Here is a 19,365-nt window from a genome sequence, read left to right on the forward strand (position 1 = left end):
GCTTTTTCTTCAAAATTTTATTCTCCTTATTCTGGAAGAAATATTCAACTTGCAGAAAATCTTTTCTGCCCTAAACTTTAATCCAAAATTGATCCAAACAGCTGTATTTAAAGAGACACAATGATTTATTAATTTGTAGATAATTGATCATTATATTATGATTTAAACAAATTTCTATTATTTGGGACAAAGTAGAAAAATATTCTTTAGATAAAATATCTCTTCCTGGACAAACAGCTTTAAATTTTTCCTATTGGAATATTTACCTTTTCATCATTCAAACATTTTATATGCAATTCTTTTATTATGATAATAAAGCAAAGGATCTTCATATCGTAGCGAACATTTTAGAAATATTTTGTATTTGATGTCGTCCATTATACTTTAGTTCATAAACAAAAAGTCCCGAAACTACTTAATAGGGCCCTAAGAATCTAAACACTTATTACATAAATTTACTTAAAAGAATTCATGAAAAATCATAAATAAGCAATTTTTTCATGGCCGTTGATTGAAAGAGTGGATATTATGACAAGGGAAAAATGTCGTCAATTTAGCTTGCTAACTTGGAACTCATTTATTGGCCAGTTCGTTCATCCAGTAGAATGGGAGGGGGGAATCGTTAATCGTTGTAGGTCTGATATTTATAATTTTATATGTCTAATCCTGAAATATAGGTCACAAACTGCTTGTAGCGTTCTGATTTCATTTATAATAAAAATATTTAATTTTTTATTCGAAGAATGTCGATTATTTATTGATGATAAGAAATAAAATTTTGTTAAACCTAGGTCAGAAGATTTTTCAACCCTTAAACGGGTTAGCTTGTTTGTGTTTTATGAGAAGCAAAGTTTTTCTACAGTTAGGAGATTATTCGCATAGTTATCAAGGAATACTATGATTTTCTTAGCTGTAGATAAAGATTAGATGTATGAATTTTTCGTGATAGTTTAGTATCTTCTCTAGAGCTCCTTTATCCGCTTGTTTATGCTTATAGGCTACTTATATGATGACGAGATTCTTAGATTTTATTTTCATAACATTTAAACACTCTATAACTAAATCTATCTGTTTGTTTGTCTATTACTCTCGTAAATTTAGTTTTTTTCTTCTATTTAAGTTTTATGATTTTTCATGTTTTGCATTGCCCTACTTATTTTTTGTCTATTACAAATATATGTTTTATATCTATTTAATAAGAATGTAGTCCTTTAGTTTGTTAGCTGTTCAATGTTCATAAAATGATTTTTTACTCTAATATAAATGTAATTGCAAAATCATATTTTTGTATACATAAGCTTCGCTACTTATGCATGTTTGCAACCTTGCTGAAAGATACAACTTAATGAGCGTTAGCTAGACAGTTGAAAATAAATTTGGTGTTCATTCACCTCCGCAAAAGTAAATGTGTTCCATCTTTTTAAGCAGATAAAAGTGCCTAATAGAAAATGACGTCATACATCACAAATGACCAATGATAGGCCAGTATACATTGTAATTGACCAATGGTAAAATTTATAATGGCCTGTTACTGGTCATTTGTATTGTATGACGTCATTAATTATTAGACACTATGAGCTGCTTCTCCTTTTTTTGCTGTAATAATAACAATATACAAATGTAGTTATAATGTCAGTAGATTAATGATATGTCGATATTATGTGAGCCATGACCACTTAAATGATTGCCATATTGAATATTGATACGTTGCTTTCAAGTTTTAGTTACCATTTAAGTTAACACTACCTTACATCTATTACTACAGTGGCAAAAGATATTTGCTGACCTCATAATTTCGCGGACGCGAATGTACACTTTTTGAAACAGATTTACATTTGAATAAAACTTCGGGGAAGGCGCAAAAACTGGCGTCCAAATTGTATTTTGACATTTTTGATCTTTGAACCAAATATAATTTTGTGGCGTGCCCCTAGTGGACATTAGAATGGTTCAAATTTTTGAGTTTAGCCTGGCACAAATAGAATTTTTGTGAAGTGTTAAAATTAATCATGTGGTTTAACGTTTTCATCATTTGAGTTGGTTATTGCATACAAGTTTAGACTTTATTTGTAGGGCCAAAGAGAATTGCACCCACGAACTGGACGTAAGATATCCTATTCGGAGGGGCGGTTGGTGTTTCTAAAAGTAGCCAAAAATTTAAGACAAGCACAAACAATTTCTATTGATTTAATTCTATAATTTTGACATTTTGAACCATGCTAAACGTTAAAGACGAGCAAAAACAATTTGTAAAGATTTAATTTTAATATTAGTAGAAAAGAGAGTTAGGTCATCAAACAGGGTTAGTTTAAAACATCTTTTTCTTATTATTTATGGCAATTTGAAAATTACCCTTCCTATTAACTACGGATTAAAATCTTCTATAAAAATAAAAAAACTGTCTTGGGTTTAGGGTCTTTTTAGGGTAATACGAGGAAAGCAAACTTTATATGAAATAACATTGGATTGCATTATTAATAAACTTGCTATTATTATATCAACAAGGTATGTTTATATTTATACTAGTATTAAGATAATAACATAACACTTTTATCAGTATGGTTTCTAAAAAGATCAATATTCGCTGGATTAGAAGTGATTCTTAGCCACATTTAAAAATCATGTATAGCATCTTATTACAGACAATTTTTATGAATATTAAGATTAAAATTACAAAATTAATACCAGTTTTGTTAACCCTAACAAAACTGGTTTAATATAAACTTTTCCTTTTAATATCCACGGAAAGCTGTCTATAATAAGATGCGACAAACAACTAATATATATTGAATCACTTTTATCAACAGCGTTAATAGGTAAACCTTTTATAAAATCTTGAATACAAATTAGAATAAGTAAAAGTAAAAACAGGGGGACGAGTCTTGGTTGGGGTAAACATTTTGAGGGGAGGATTAGGTTAGGTTAAGAGGGGCTTGATCCTTTTTATTTGGCAGTCATCATTTGAATTTTGGTCAAAAACAGGGAGAAAGGGATAATAAAAATGAAACATGAATCCATAAATAGCACAGTAATAGTAAAAGATGGAATGAGATGCTTTTTAGAAGGTAAAGCAATTTAATCACAAAATATGGCATATTCGAAAACTCATGAGGTTGTAAAGCTAAAAATTCTTATAATCAGTTGATAAATAATTCTCATAAATTGTTTGAAGCTTAGTTTCTATTACTAATTCTTATTGTTAAGTAAAAAGCAATAGTAAGCTTATTTAAATGAAGATTAAAGGAGAATAGTAAACTCTATTATAGTTGTAAATATGGACAAAGATTGAGAAACTGCTTAGATACTATAAAATCTTGGTGTGGAGAATCGGCCTAAAGACTAGCTACAAAAAACTGTAGAGTCAGTGACATACTCTAATTATAGAGTAGCATAAAGTACAGTCAGTAAAAAATAATTTTATAAAAAATCCCTAATTAAGATTTTTGAAAAAAGTATATTTACTGCCCTCTATCCCTATGGCCTCTCTACGGTGTGATTTGTTGTCAAGTTACGATTTGAGGGAAACCGCCAAATTTGTATCTTTTTGCTACATAAATTTAATTTTTTTTCACTTAATTTTCTTTTCTCCACATCCATACAACTTAATACCATTTAAAAATGTTTATTTATGTTTAAAAACACAATTTTTCGGATTTCCTGTAAATTTATATTTAGAATTTAAGGGGGGAAATTTGTTTAGATTTTTATTTGTAGCATAGCTACTCTTCAAGAAGGGTCTGTCCGTACGTCTTTTTGTCCGATTAGATAATGAAAATTTTACCTGTTTGTCTTGTTTGTTGGCAGATTTCGAACACTTGAATGCTTATATTTTAATAAGGTATCTATATAGAGTGATCTGTTTACGATACCTCCAAAGATAAAAAAATTCTGTCTTTTAATCTCAAGACTATAAGGTATTCTTGTGTTTATCTGCACTACTTATGGACATAATCAACCTTGTTTTAATATAAAAGAGTTTTTGCTATGTAGATTACATTAGAATTATGAATAGATATACAAATAGGGGAATTTTAATATTTTAACTGCTAAATATTTTGACCCCCCCCCACAAAAAAAAAATTATGATGTTTGTTTGTCCATCTGTTCTTGACTTAAGGTTTTCAGTTATTAACGTCTATATTTATCAGCAATTCTAGAAAAATATATCAGTTTTATATCCACAATGTAATGATGAAATTAAAGCTATAGCCTTTTACAGAAATAAATCAAAATCAAAGTTTACTATAGATTCATTTAGTAATAAAATAAAACAAAATAAATAAAATTTAGTTTCAAAATAAATTTTAAAATTAAAGGGGAAATCTTATTTCTTATTATAAAAAAATTTAATAAACACAGTACATATTGAGTTCTTATAGCTAGTTTGCCTTTTTTGCCAAGAACGACCGCCCATTAGATCTTAATGGAATTTTCTCATAAAAAAAAGATGTACGAAAATTATGAAAATTACCTTAACTCACCCAATTCACAGTAGTCTATTTGTGTATCTAACTGATTAATATAGGTATAGATATTAATAATAGAAATAGAAGAATAGAAGCATATTCTGAACCCTTTTTTCGTCAAATCTAAGAAGGAACATTTCTAACAGACAAAAGTATTGTTTACTTTCGACTCAAGCTGATGTGGATTCTTAAGAAATTATAGACTCGCTACTCGATAGTGAGGCAAAATTATTTTTGTGAAAAATCATCCAAAAGGACATTAAAAATCTACAAAAATTAAACAAAATCATATGTTAATAACCCTTTAAAGATTTAATTTAATTTTTGTAAATTTTTTTATTCGATTTTGGAGGATTTTTCACAAAAATAATTTTGCCTTACCAGCGAGTAGCCAGCCCAACTTTTTTTTAAAGAATCCACCTCGTTACTAAGCTTTCAAATTTAAACGAAATTTTTGGGCAATTAATTCTGATTCCGCAAAGCTTTCTACTAAGAAAATATACTGTTTACAGCTGACTTTTATCTATGTATGAAATGAAAAAAAACATGCATTCGTAACAAGATGTGTACAAAATTTCAACCAATGAAATTAAATGTATGAACCGATGCGATTCTCCTATTGGCTCAATCAGACATTCCCTCTCTTTCTTAGTACCTTTATTATATTAATGTGTGTGTGTGTGTATTTGTGCAAAAACTGTTGTTTAAATATTGCTAAAATTGCTAAAATGTAGAAAATAAAAGAAAATGATAATAATGGGACATAATGGAGCAATCAATTTATTTCTCCGCCTACCTTATAATCAGGAATCTTAAGGGATAAGACAATGGACAATAAAATAATGTATTATCTCTAATATGATAAAAAAAATTACCCCTTCCACAGGATTAGAATTACCTATAACAAAAGATTACAAAAATCAACTTTTTAAAAACCATGTCAAAATTTGTTGAAATAACTTTAAGTTTTTCAGACAGCTAATGAGAGAACGTAGAAATGTTGAAAACAATATGATTTTCAGTCCAATCAAAACTTTGAGGACCAGACCAGTATGATTTCTCTCCCTCCCTGTTTAAAAATGTACTGTATAACATGTTGCAAAGCTAATCTAAAATTGTTCTCTTTTTTGTTTTTTTGTCTAAATGTGTGAGTAATCCAGATTTGATGCGCCAGTAGCTTAACTGATCTCCAGGGAAGGCTAATTGGGTAAAGTACCCCGTAAAAAGATAAATATATTTAAATTTTGGTTTGGTTTGGTTAGGAGAGAAGGGAGGGGATAAAACGCAAACAATAAGAAGTTTTTCTATGGCTTTAAATATCCTAACAATAAATTAATATCCTCTAAAAGCCATAACTACCTAAATTATGATGTGCATTAGTTTCCGTATAGTGTTTCATATTTGCAAAAAGACACAATTGCGAATATATTATGAAATATATAATAATGAAATAAGGAGGGATATAAAGGGATAAGACAATTACCGATAAAATGATGTTAATCCCCAATGATGATAAAAAAGGTATATTACAACGTGGTAAAAACGTTTTGACACTCAACTTAATGAATCAAACAAGCAAATAAAGTCCCTGAAGTTAAGTTAAGCTAACAAATAAGAAAACGTTATTATAAAACTTTGGGGATTACTGTAATAAACAGCCCAATGTCCCCTCCCCCCTGAAAGGTAACCAAATAAAAAGGGGCAATTTCAGCTGTAGTAATAAAACGCAGTTCTGATAATATGATAGTGACATGTACGGCAGTTGATGCACACCCCAAATAACTAACAAATAACCCCATAGTAAATTGTTGTTAAAAATATGCATTTTTTGTCAATCAATTCCATGTAATAAAACTTGTAACACAAGAATGTTTACTGCCGATAATAGCGAACCCTTCAAATATTATCTTTTATTTTGAAAAAAAAATCTAAAGAATTTCAATACTTAATTTAGGTTAGGTTATATCAAGTTAGGATAAGAAGATATCCGCAGGGATAGTACCCAATACGAAAAGGTCCTTACATGTATTATATATTAATAGCTTAATTTAAACAGATCAAGACACTAAGAAAAAACTTTTCTGACTGTGTTAATTAACCACTGTTGCACGTTTGAGAAGAACAATATCTATAGTGGAGCTACGCTACAAAAATATATAAAGGCCATTAAATTTTGGTTATAAGAGTTCGGTTACCTTGCCTGGGACTGAGGTTTGATAGTAGCAAAATAAATTCTTACACAACGATTATTTAAAAAATCTGAAATACAAAGAAAAAAACATTGTTTTTCAATCCGTCTGGTTGGGAATCAAGATCATTATACTACTGCACCTAATCGGTAATGCTTTTTAAGCATTTTATTTAGAGTCCTTGCCACCTTCTTATAGTAAGTGCTATTTGCTCAAACTCAATTGGCAAGATCTCTTAAAAGACTTGACTGATTAGTAGGAAGCTAGTTTAGTGAAGACTTTGATTCATTCTTCTTTTTAATTCGATCTGTTAGCCAATTTCTGGATATGCCTGTCTCTAATTTACACAAAGCTTCATTGAATCCCTTGGATGCAATCGTCTTCGTATTTTACAATACATGTTCCTATCGCTGCAGAAAGCTTTAATTTGACATTTTATTGTATGTGTATTTATGGGTTATTAAACCCTTTTTTTCTATCTTTCTATTATATCTATCTATCCATAATGATATTTTATTGTATTTATGGGTTACTTAACATTTTTGTATTTATATCTCTATCTATCTACCATTAAGATTAAATTTATAGGATATTGAACCATATTTTATATTTCTAAGATACATGTTTTATATATATGATGAGCCAATTGAAATGTCATTTTTAATAGGCGTGAGATTTCATAAAAAATTGTATTTTCAATTTTTGTTTGTTTCTCATTTTCTTATAATATTATTCGACTATCTTAAACTCTCTTATATTTCTATCTCTCTTTATAAAGACGTGACGGGAAATAAAACTTTTTTTTCATAAATTTTTTGCCTATTTCTGTAACCCGCAATAATTAGTGTGAATTCATTACCGCCAATGTACAACAATATCTTTGTCGCATACTATTACAGCAGCAAAAATTGCCCTACACTCTCAGATATATTAAGAAATAAGACAATGGCCGATAAATTAAATTCATATACTTCCTTAATTGTGATCAACAAAATTTCCCCTTATGTTGATTCAAATATTGAGTTAAAAAGTTTAAACCAAGACTTAATATAAATATCCAAAGTTTTTAGGCCATCTAATGAGGGAACGTGTTTACTTTTATAAAACTTTGGATACCATTACCAATGTTTTTTATAAACTTAAGTACCTTCTTTCCTTTTTACCAGCTATTATGATATTTTGTAGGTTTAAAACAGTAGAAATATATAATTGCGGAAGTGAATAAACACCCCTACTAATTTCTTGTTGATTTCCTGAGTTGTGGAACAAAAAACTTGATAAAAACTTTCCACAATTCTATTTCCCTCAGACTTTTTTCTCCCCATAAACCTTTGCCTTTTCACATTTTTTACTCTTTTTAAAATGGTCTAGTAATGTTTAAAATTATTTGCTTGTAAAAATAAAATAAAGCTTCTCTAATAGGATAGTGTAATTTTTCTAACCGTTTTAGAGAGATGAAACATCATATACCTATGCATAGGTATACATCCTTTTTTTTACGACGAAATAAAATCTACTCAACTAAATTTTTAAAGAAATATAATCAGAATTTTGGTATAAAGGTAAATATACACTCACTTTCAGTTTTAATATCCTAATAATAATTTTAAAAATCATCATATGATGTAAATATGTCTTTAAAAAACTTATACAGGCCCTTAGCTTTTTAATCTTAATTTTTATAAAGAAATGTAAAGAAATATGGTCTCTGGAAAAAAATTACCTTATAAAGAATTTGTTCTTTCTTTTAATTTTCTTTTCATAATAGAGGGAGTAAGTTTAGAAACCACTTGTATTAATCAACAGTAATCTTAATGCACCTTTTTGGAATATTGTGCATCTTTTTACACTGTGTGTATTGTTAACAACAGCGGGCACGTAATTAGGGTAATTAGACGCCCTCATACACACACACAGACACCCACACACACATAATGAAAGGGGTAATTAAATAGCTGTGAATTATGCCACGTTTTTATATCAAAATTTCCACGGATTCAAAGAATATCAAAATAAAAACTTTTTAAATTGTTATTATATAAGCAAAAAAACATGAATTGGATTTAAAAATAAAGTATAGGTAAATAAACATATCCATAAAATAGTTTAATATGGGTATTTAAATAGATAAGTATACCTAACTTTAAGATGATTACTCCTAGGACCATATTTGAATAGTTTTTTTTGTAGCTATAGGATTCAGGTATTGATGTAATAATGCTGACATATAATCGGGATTCCGTATGCTGTTATTTTTTTTATAACGCTATTCCTATATCCCTGGAGTATGCTACCAGGATATTATCATAAACATATACTGAGTTCTCACCCACCTACAGAGAAACTATCCCTTAATCCCTGGAATATACTATCAGGATGTTATCACAAACAGATACTGAGTTCTCACCCACCTACAGAGATACTGTCCCTTTATCCATGGAGTATGCTTCCAGGGTGTTCTCATAAACAGATATTGAGTTCTCACCCACCTACAGAGATACTGTCCCTTTATCCCTGGAGTATGCTTCCAGGGTGTTCTCATAAACAGATACTGAGTTCTCACCCACCTACAGAGATACTGTCCCTTTATCCCTGGAGTATGCTTCCAGGGTGTTCTCATAAATAGAAACTGAGTTCTCACCCACCTACAGAGATACTATCCCTTTATCCATGGAGTTTGCTACTAGGGTGTTATCATAAATAGATACTGAGTTCTCACCCACCTACAGAGATACTATCCCTATATCCCTGGAGTGTGCTACCAGGGTGTTATCACCCACCTAGAGAGATACTATCCCTTTATCCCTGGAATATACTATCAGGATGTTATCATAAACAGATACTGAGTTCTCACCCACCTACAGAGATACTATCCCTTTATACCTGGAGTATGCTACCAGGATGTTATCATAAACAGATACTGAGTTCTCACCCACCTACAGAGATACTATCCCTTTATCTCTGGAGTATACTACCAGGGCGTTATCACAAACAGATACTGAGTTCTCACCCACCTACAGAGATACTATCCCTTTATCCCGGGAGTATGCTTCTATGGGTGCTATCATAAACAGATACTGAGTTCTCACCCACCTACAGAGATACTATCCCTTTATCCCTGGAATATACTATCAGGATGTTATCATAAACAGATACTAAGTTCTCACCAACCTACAGAGATATTATCCCTTTATCCTTGGAGTATGCTACCAGGATGTTATCATAAACAGATACTGAGTTCTCACCTACAGAGATACTATCCCTTTATCCCGGGAGTATGCTTCTATGGGTGCTATCATAAACAGATACTGAGTTCTCACCCACCTACAGAGATACTATCCCTTTATCCCTGGAATATACTATCAGGATGTTATCATAAACAGATACTGAGTTCTCACCCATCTACAGAGATACTATCCCTTTATCCATGGAGTATGCTACTAGGGTGTTATCATAAACAGATACTGAGTTATCACCCACTTACAGAGATACTATCCCTTTATCCCTGGAGTATGCTACCAGGGTGTTATCATAAACAGATACTGAGTTCTCACCCACATACAGAGATATTATCCCTTTATCCTTGGAGTATGCTACCAGGGTGTTATCATAAACAGATAGTAATTTCTCCACACCTACAGAGATACTATCCCTTTATCCATGGAGTATGCTACCAGGGTGTTATCATAAACATATACTAAGTTCTCACACACTTACAGAGATGATATCCTTTTATCCCTGGAGTATGCTATCAGGATGTTATCATAAACAGATACTGAGTTCTCACCCACCTACAGAGATACTATCCCTATATCCCTGGAGTATGCTACCAGGGTGTTATCACCCACCTACAGAGATACTATCCCTTTATCCTTGGAGTATGCTACCAGGGTGTTATCATAAACAGATAGTAATTTCTCCACACCTACAGAGATACTATCCCTTTATCCATGGAGTATGCTACCAGGGTGTTATCATAAACAGATACTAAGTTCTCACCAACCTACAGAGATATTATCCCTTTATCCTTGGAGTATGCTACCAGGATGTTATCATAAACAGATACTGAGTTCTCACCCACCTACAGAGATACTATCCCTTTATACCTGGAGTATGCTACCAGGATGTTATCATAAACAGATACTGAGTTCTCACCCACCTACAGAGATACTATCCCTTTATCTCTGGAGTATACTACCAGGGCGTTATCACAAACAGATACTGAGTTCTCACCCACCTACAGAGATACTATCCCTTTATCCCGGGAGTATGCTTCTATGGGTGCTATCATAAACAGATACTGAGTTCTCACCCACCTACAGAGATACTATCCCTTTATCCCTGGAATATACTATCAGGATGTTATCATAAACAGATACTGAGTTCTCACCCACCTACAGAGATACTATCCCTTTATCCCTGGAGTATGCTACCAGGATGTTATCATAAACAGATACTGAGTTCTCACCCACCTACAGAGATACTATCCCTTTATCCCTGGAGTATGCTACCAGGATGTTATCATAAACAGATACTGAGTTCTCACCCACCTACAGAGATACTGTCCCTTTATCCCTGGAGTATGCTACCAGGATGTTATCATAAACAGATACTGAGTTCTCACCCACCTACAGAGATACTATCCCTTTATCCCTGGAGTATGCTACCAGGATGTTATCATAAACAGATACTGAGTTCTCACCCACCTACAGAGATACTATCCCTTTATCCCTGGAGTATGCTACCAGGATGTTATCATAAACAGATACTGAGTTCTCACCCACCTACAGAGATACCATCCCTTTATCCCTGGAGTATGCTACCAGGATGTTATCATAAACAGATACTGAGTTCTCACCCACCTACAGAGATACTATCCCTTTATACCTGGAGTATGCTACCAGGGTGTTATCATAAACAGATACTGAGTTCTCACACACCTACAGAGAAACTATCCCTTTATACCTGGAGTATGCTACCAGGATGTTATCATAAACAGATATTGAGTTCTCACCCACCTACAGAGATACTATCCCTTTATCCCTGGAGTATGCTACCAGGATGTTATCATAAACAGATACTGAGTTCTCACCCACCTACAGGTAAGTATATTCATCTATTTTAATCATGTAATGTTTATGTGCACCTTTTTTTTACCAACTTAAATTTGATTCTTTACAACCAATTCTTCTGGGGTTGGTTATTTTAAAAGTATTTTGCTTTTAACTTTTCTGCCTGTCCAAAAATCATTATTGACACATTCCCTCATAATTAAGTATAAAACATCGTTAGCCGACGGTCGGACTGCTTTTAAGCAGCTTTTTAGCCGCTTTTAATTTTCAAAACTGATTTTCTTGGCTCCTGTAAATGAGAGAAGGCTGAAACTTCTTGTCAACATTTCCATCGATATCGAGCATAATTAAGTATAAAACATCGTTAGCGGTCGGACTGCTTTTAAGCAGCTTTTTAGCCGCTTTTAATTTTCAAAACTGATTTTGTTGGCACCTGTAAAAGAGAGAATGATGAAACTTCTTGTCAACAATCTTATTGATATGAAGCATTATTAAGTATAAAACATCAATAGCGGTCAGACTGCTTCTAAACAGCTCTTTAACCGCTTTTACTTTTTGCAACAGATTTTCTCGGCTCCTACAAAAAATACACTGCTGAAACTTGCCAATATTACTGACTTTATGCCCCATACTTAGGTTTGAAAAATCTTTGGTAGTCTAATTGCTTTTAAGCTGCTTTTCTTTTAAAAACTTTTAGATATAAACCTTAATTTTTCAAAGTTTCATGATTTTAAGTTTTTGCATATTTATTTGCATATATATTTCTTTCTTTTCTTTGTTATGAAAACAGTTAATCAGCTCTATAAATTACTTTGTCTGTTTGTCTATTTTATTATAGATTTTGTGCTTCGCTACTTATGGATGTTGTCATCCTTGTTTATTTAATAATAGAATAATTATAATGTAGAAAATAACAAATTATTTTTCTTGTCAATCGTGAATACTTCTTAAAACCTTTGTGCTGTTATTCTATCAAAATAAGACTTTGGTCATTGGGTCATTGAAATTTTAAAGTCAATAATGATAACTATAATACCTGCAATTTTGCAATAAAGTCTACATTAAAATCATAAAAAAACATTTGTATTTAATTGTCAGTTTTGAAAACTTTTGTAATTGTCATATTTAGTCGACATAAACTATTTAAATATGATGTCAACACAACAAATTTGGTTAACAGAGTACGCTTATGTAGATAACTATTCTTGTCCAATTAATTAATGGATTGGGGTAAACCTGGATGACAACATTTTTGTAGCAGTTTGAACATAGGATTTTCTTAATCTAGGATATTGTATTTTCATTTCGTTATTTGTATAAATTGTAACGTTTAATATTGATGAATTGTGTCCTAAATAATCACTTTAAAATAGTTCCAGCAGCTGCTTTGTCAGGTGAAAACAAGAGGTAAGCCGAAGCTGACTACAGTTTTTTCCAATTTAAACTGCAGTTATAACAGTTGTATTGAAAAAATCGCCGCCGCAATTGAACTGGTTTTTTTTCAATAGTTCAATATAACCACTCTTAAATTTAACGGCTACTAAGTCCTGGTTCAAGTATTTGTATTAGAAAATCCTAGATCTAGGTTGCAAAAATTTTGTGGAAAAGTTTATTTGATTATGTCTCTCTTAACTACAAGAAAATGTATATATCTATTCCCCTTTTCTAAACCAATATGAATTTATAGATATAATATACAAAAATAACTGTCATTTTATATAATGCTATAGCTGGGTCTACCCGTGCCTCTAGGGAATTTGATAAACCTAACCCAAAAATATTTTATTAGTATAAAAAGAACAATTATCTAATACATACATAATTTAAAAAGAAATATTGAGATACAATTTATTTTTAGAAATCATCAAAATAAACAAGACCGAAAACGGTCATAGATGAGTAAATGTGTAATATATCTATAATACAAAGTAGTACGATTTTTAAAAAAATTTTCTTTTTGAATTTAAGTAACACAAAAATAGGTTGATCATCAAACCTCTTGGGGCAAAACCCCTAGTTGCTAGGGGCGAAACCGCTTGTATACATATATTTCATATGATTTCACATAAAATAAGGAACAAATATTAGATTAAAGGAGTTATACTCTCGATTATAGCTTTGACTCTAGCATTTACTCTAGTAGTGGTATACAACATTTCGTAGTTAGTGAGTCAGCGAGTCAATGAGGGAAGCGGGTACTATTAGAGATTCTACACATTTAAAAACTTTGCCTGAAAAAAAGAGAAAAAGAGCTATAACTACTAACTACAAACTGTTCATAAACCCTATTTAATTTGGTTGTGTGGTTTTGTCGGACTAACAGATAAGATAGACCTTAGTTATCGAGAAGCTGCGCTACACAATAAATGTTTAAATCTACTAAATTACATATATCATTTATATGTACCGCCACCGGATTAATTCAATTGTATAGTACCTTTGCTGAAATAATTAAGTTTAAAATCACGAAACCTTCTAAATAATAGATTTTGAATAGAAAGGAATTAAATTAATAGTTTTTTCATCTATCTTATTCCTTGACAACAACTGTCTTTAAAACTATACAAAAAGTTCGAATTAACTATTTATTAATCTCTCAATAGATGTGCGTCCTTAAAGTTGTCGTAAATTGCTATATGACAGTAAAGTATAATAAAGGAAGTATAACTACTCTAATGTCATACATAAAGACAAGTTTGTTCTTATTACATTCACTTCAAATAAAGCTAGCTCACTTCTCATTTGATATCGGCTATGGCGTTCACGTAGCCTAAAACAATCCCAATACTTTAATCTAAGCATAAATCGCTCAACTCCCTTTAGGGATCTATGTAAAGCTTTCAAAAAAATTAAAAAGCCAATTGTTTCAGTAGTTCAACGGAAAAAAAACCAAAAACCTTACTACAGGATAATTATGTATGTATATAAGAATGTAATTATTCTCAATTAGAAAATAGATGAAACAGTAAATAAAAGAAGATATATTGTCATAGCATTTAGTACATTATAAGATATACTATGTACATTGTACAATATGTATTAGTTTTATTTTGGGCAATAGATTGATTTAGAAGAGAGTCATTTGCAGAATTTTAAAATAATTCTTATTTGCTATCAGCAATCTCCAGGCATAAGACAATGGACGATGAATTGATGTACAATCAAAATGGGATAAACAAATTACCCTTTCTATAGATTGAAATTATTGGTTGACAGGTTTGGACACTCTAAGTTTGAAACCAACCAATCACAGTTTATTAAAAGTACCCATAGTTTTTTAGCCAGCAAATAAGAAAAAAATAGTTTGGGTACTACGTCGTTTGGTATTCTATAGACTTTTTAAATTTTTTGAATCCATAAAAAAACTTTTTCAAAAACCTGACATCTTTGTATGATTTTTAACAGTAAGAAAAAAAATACAAATCAGTTGATAATACTCTCAAACAGTCATTTTAAACAACATACATATAATATACTTTAATAGGAACATTTTAACTTTATTCAGAAGGTCTATAAACTTCCAAACAAAGGTCGTGCAATAAAAATTTTTGGTTTAAGGGGTTTATATAAGTTGTCTATATTATATACCTATTATCTATATATGTAGAGAGAGAGATTAATAGGTTAATGAAGAGAAACAATTCAGTTAATTGGATAATCATCTATAGTCTTTCAATCAAGGAGATACATGGACGCCATAGGCCAGTAATATTCTATAGTCTATCAATTAAGGAGATATATGGACGCCATAGACCAGTAATCATATATAGTCTTTTAATCAATGAGATACATGGACGCCATAGACCAATAATTATCTACAGTCTTTCAATCAAGGATATACATGGTCGCCATAGACCAGTAATCATCTAAAGTCTTTCAATCAACGATACAAGGACGCCATAGACTAGTAATCATCTATAGTCTTTCAGTTAAGAAGTTACGTAAACATCATAGACCATAATCATCTATATATATTCTTTCAATTAAGGAGGTACATGGACGCTATAGACCAGTAAATATCTATAGTTTTTCAATTAAGATTTGCTTCGTAATGACCTCTTGTTTATTCCTTATAGATATACTAACGTAATATGTAAACAGTCTACGGCGTTCAGAATAAAAGATTTGTATAAAATCAATTAATCAGATAGATAATTGTTTGTTAATTTATAGGATGGATATGCAGGGATATAATTCAGGAATCTAAATGGATAAGACAATGGCCGATAAATTGTTGTACTCCCGCAATGGTGATACACAAAATGATTCCTTCTGTAGATTACATTTAGTTGTTGAAACGTTCAGACACTAATCTCAATTGACAAACCAATAAAAATTCAATCACAGTCCCCAAAGTTGTTGAGCCAACGAACAATAAAATTTTGGGGACTAGCGTACTAAAAATCCCAAAGTACCCTCCCCCCCTGGATACAATTACAAGGTTAAACTTTATTGCTCCTGTTATATCGACGTAAAACTTTAGTCATGGTGACATTACTATAATTGTATTTATATCATATTTCAAAAAGTAGTTGGATATTTCAAGTCTTGATCTATTTTCTGTCAAATCTATTTTAGATTCAATACAGATCCCAAATACCAGAGGTGAAGTCGCTAGTCAGTTTTAATGTTTATAAAGTTTTTAGTAATAATGTAAGTAAAGTTTCGAACACTACTAGTGGAATAATTGACATATTTAAACTGATTAGAAAAGTTTATCGATTCCCATGAAGATTAGGTTTTCAATGATTTTAGATTCTAATTAAAAATATATATATATATATAAATCTTCAAATAATTTAATGCCAATAAAATCTTCCAATGAAACAGGCTGAATATGTACATACATTATTTAGAACTTAAACTTTAAACTAGCAGATAAGTTATATACACTAATTCTGTAAAAGTTTTGCTTTAAAAATTCGTTTACAAACTTCTACTTTACACCAATAAAATTTCCCACATATGAATTAGAAGGGCATTATAGAATCAGGGATTAGTTTACACATTGGTCGGAAAATAAATGTTAATATTTCAATCAACGTGCTAAATTATTGTGTTTATATTATAAGACATTAAAAATGTCCCTAGAATTTTGACATCGATAATATGTCAGATATTAGCCAAGGAGGGTGGGGATATTGGTCCTCAAACTTTTGCAACAAGGTTTTCTTAATCATGAACTTAACAATTTTGGGCACTTTCATTGAATTTTGTTTGATTCGTTCATTAAGTTGAGTGTCCAAAGCTATAAATCGAAATGTCCTTCCATCTCTGTCCTTCCGGAATAGAAGAAGCGTGTTTTTTTTTGTCTCCTATTCAAGATAGACATCATAAACTTCTCAACATTTCCATTATTTTGTTATCCTTGATTGTCTATTACTGACGCGCGTCTGACATAGTAGGAACGTCATAATACTCAGACCTACCTCTCTCCTTGATGAGCAAATGCATCATATAACCTTTTTAAAGTCGCGCATTTCTAAACTTTAAGTATCATTACCTAATATATTTTAAATGTTAAGCTATATGCCAAATTTTTTTTATTATGCCAAATTCGGTGTCCTCTGAAGTCATTTACTAATTTACTGGGTGGCATTTTTAAACATTTATAGGTACAGACGGGCGGACATTCAGTGTAAAACTTTTAATAGTTTACGTCGACAAGATGGCATTTAATGAAAGTGTTCATGGATGACTTATTATCAACAAGCCATAACATCAATAATTAAAAGTAACAGGGTGTCTGTATGTGTGTCTGTTTGTATTTGTGTTTGTAGCTTAAGATAACTCAAACAGTTCATTAAAAGTGTCTCCAATAACCAAAATAAATACCCTTAACAAGTATAGAAATTCTCTGGAAATATGGAACTACCAGTCTAGCCGTTTACGAGATCTTAGCGGATAAACAGTTGTATATTCCGGTAATTGCTTTTTGGGATGCAATGGATATAACTTCCGCCCGTCCGTCTAAAATGCGCAATAAATATTTATTTAGTGAATGGGTAAATAGAGGAGGATCATTATGTAACAAGCGGGTCAATATACACAAATTTTAACTATATATGTAAATGATAATATCCTTTCAAATTAAAAAATAGCAGCTCAAAAAAGCCCACATTCATCTATCTTAAAAAATTTGGATCTACTGCAGTTTACGGTAAAATATTGCTGGTAACGAATATTGCTGAAAATCTATGAATTTAAAAGGCTGCTAGCTGCCAAACGGCTGAACGTACAGATCATACCCGCACACAATTTTAAGCGGTATAAGAAGGCCTACAAATAATCTGGAATAGCCAAGCTCCAATGATGCACAGGGAAAGCTTCGCTGAAGAAAAAACGCGTTAAATAGGCCTTTTTCGCGCATTTCATTGCACTGCGAGATAATTATGCTTTATTGATTTATGGCTATTCCAGATTATTTGTAGGCCTTCTTATGCCGATTAAAACAGTGAACGGGCATGATCTGTACGTTCAGCCGTTTGGCAGCTAGCAGCCTTTTAAATTCATCGATTTTTAGCAATATTCGTTACCAGCAATATTTTACCGTGAACTGCAGTAGATCCAAAAATTTAAACAATTCTGCTTGTTTGAAAATGGTATTAATGGTTTATGTCAACTATGTATATGGAAGCACCTATTTAGTACATCAAAAAAAATGTTGACAAATGTTACAACGCTAGTTCGGCCAAACGTTGGATCATTTGTCCACTTTTTTGAGGGGCACTTTAAGCTGCTTTAGATTTGATAAATATTTCTATTTTTGACCAACGAAAGAAATAACGTCTTCATAAAACTTTTTATATATAAATTAGAGTCCATTATCCCTTCCCTTCCTTAGTAGAAAGGGGGATAGATTTAGTCCATTTAAAGTGAAAAGGATAATAGAATACCCAATAAATACCCTTCACACCCCAAAATGCTCTGATTTTAAGGTGGTGGGAATTTCTAAGATTTCAATGTAATTCAACAGTTTTAAAGGACAATCCAGATTTTGAAATTTATCCCTGAATATTTTAATATCTTATTTAATTACTAATACAAATTCAGAATATTGCTGTAAACTAAAACAAAAACAGAGTACTTTTTGTCTCCAAATATTCTCTTTTAGCCGTCAGAAACGTTCTAAATAAAATGCGTTTTCTTAGGTTTAAATATCCTTAAATGGTCTAAAATGATAGAATTTTTGAAAATTAATTCCTAGTACATAACTTTACATAGAAATTATAATGTTGACTGTCCTTTGAAAAGCAATGTTAATGTATTCACATTTACAATTATAAACTGTTTGACCGTAGTGCACTTTAAATTTTGAAGCGAAGCTCTTCTTTAATTATGGCTTTTTGTGTAATGTATGCAATGAAATTTTGAGAAGAGTGTAATAAATACAATTTTTGTTAGGTTTTATTAGCTTTTCATCTACTTGATTAAATAAACTCATAAAAACAAAACACTATGTATATTGAAAGACATCCTCCCCCCCCCCCCCAAAAAAAAAAAGTAATTAAAAAAGGTATAAAGAAATCTGTAATACTTTAGTAGAATGGTTTTAAGTCACCCTCGCACATCACAGCTTTGCTAAATAAAAATTAGGTGTTTCTTGTTATTTCCGACCCCTCCCCCCATAAATATTGA

The sequence above is a fragment of the Acartia tonsa genome, chromosome 6 (genome assembly GCF_053477335.1).
Source record: "Acartia tonsa isolate MP-2025a chromosome 6, ASM5347733v1, whole genome shotgun sequence".
Taxonomy (NCBI): Eukaryota; Metazoa; Arthropoda; class Copepoda; order Calanoida; family Acartiidae; genus Acartia; species Acartia tonsa.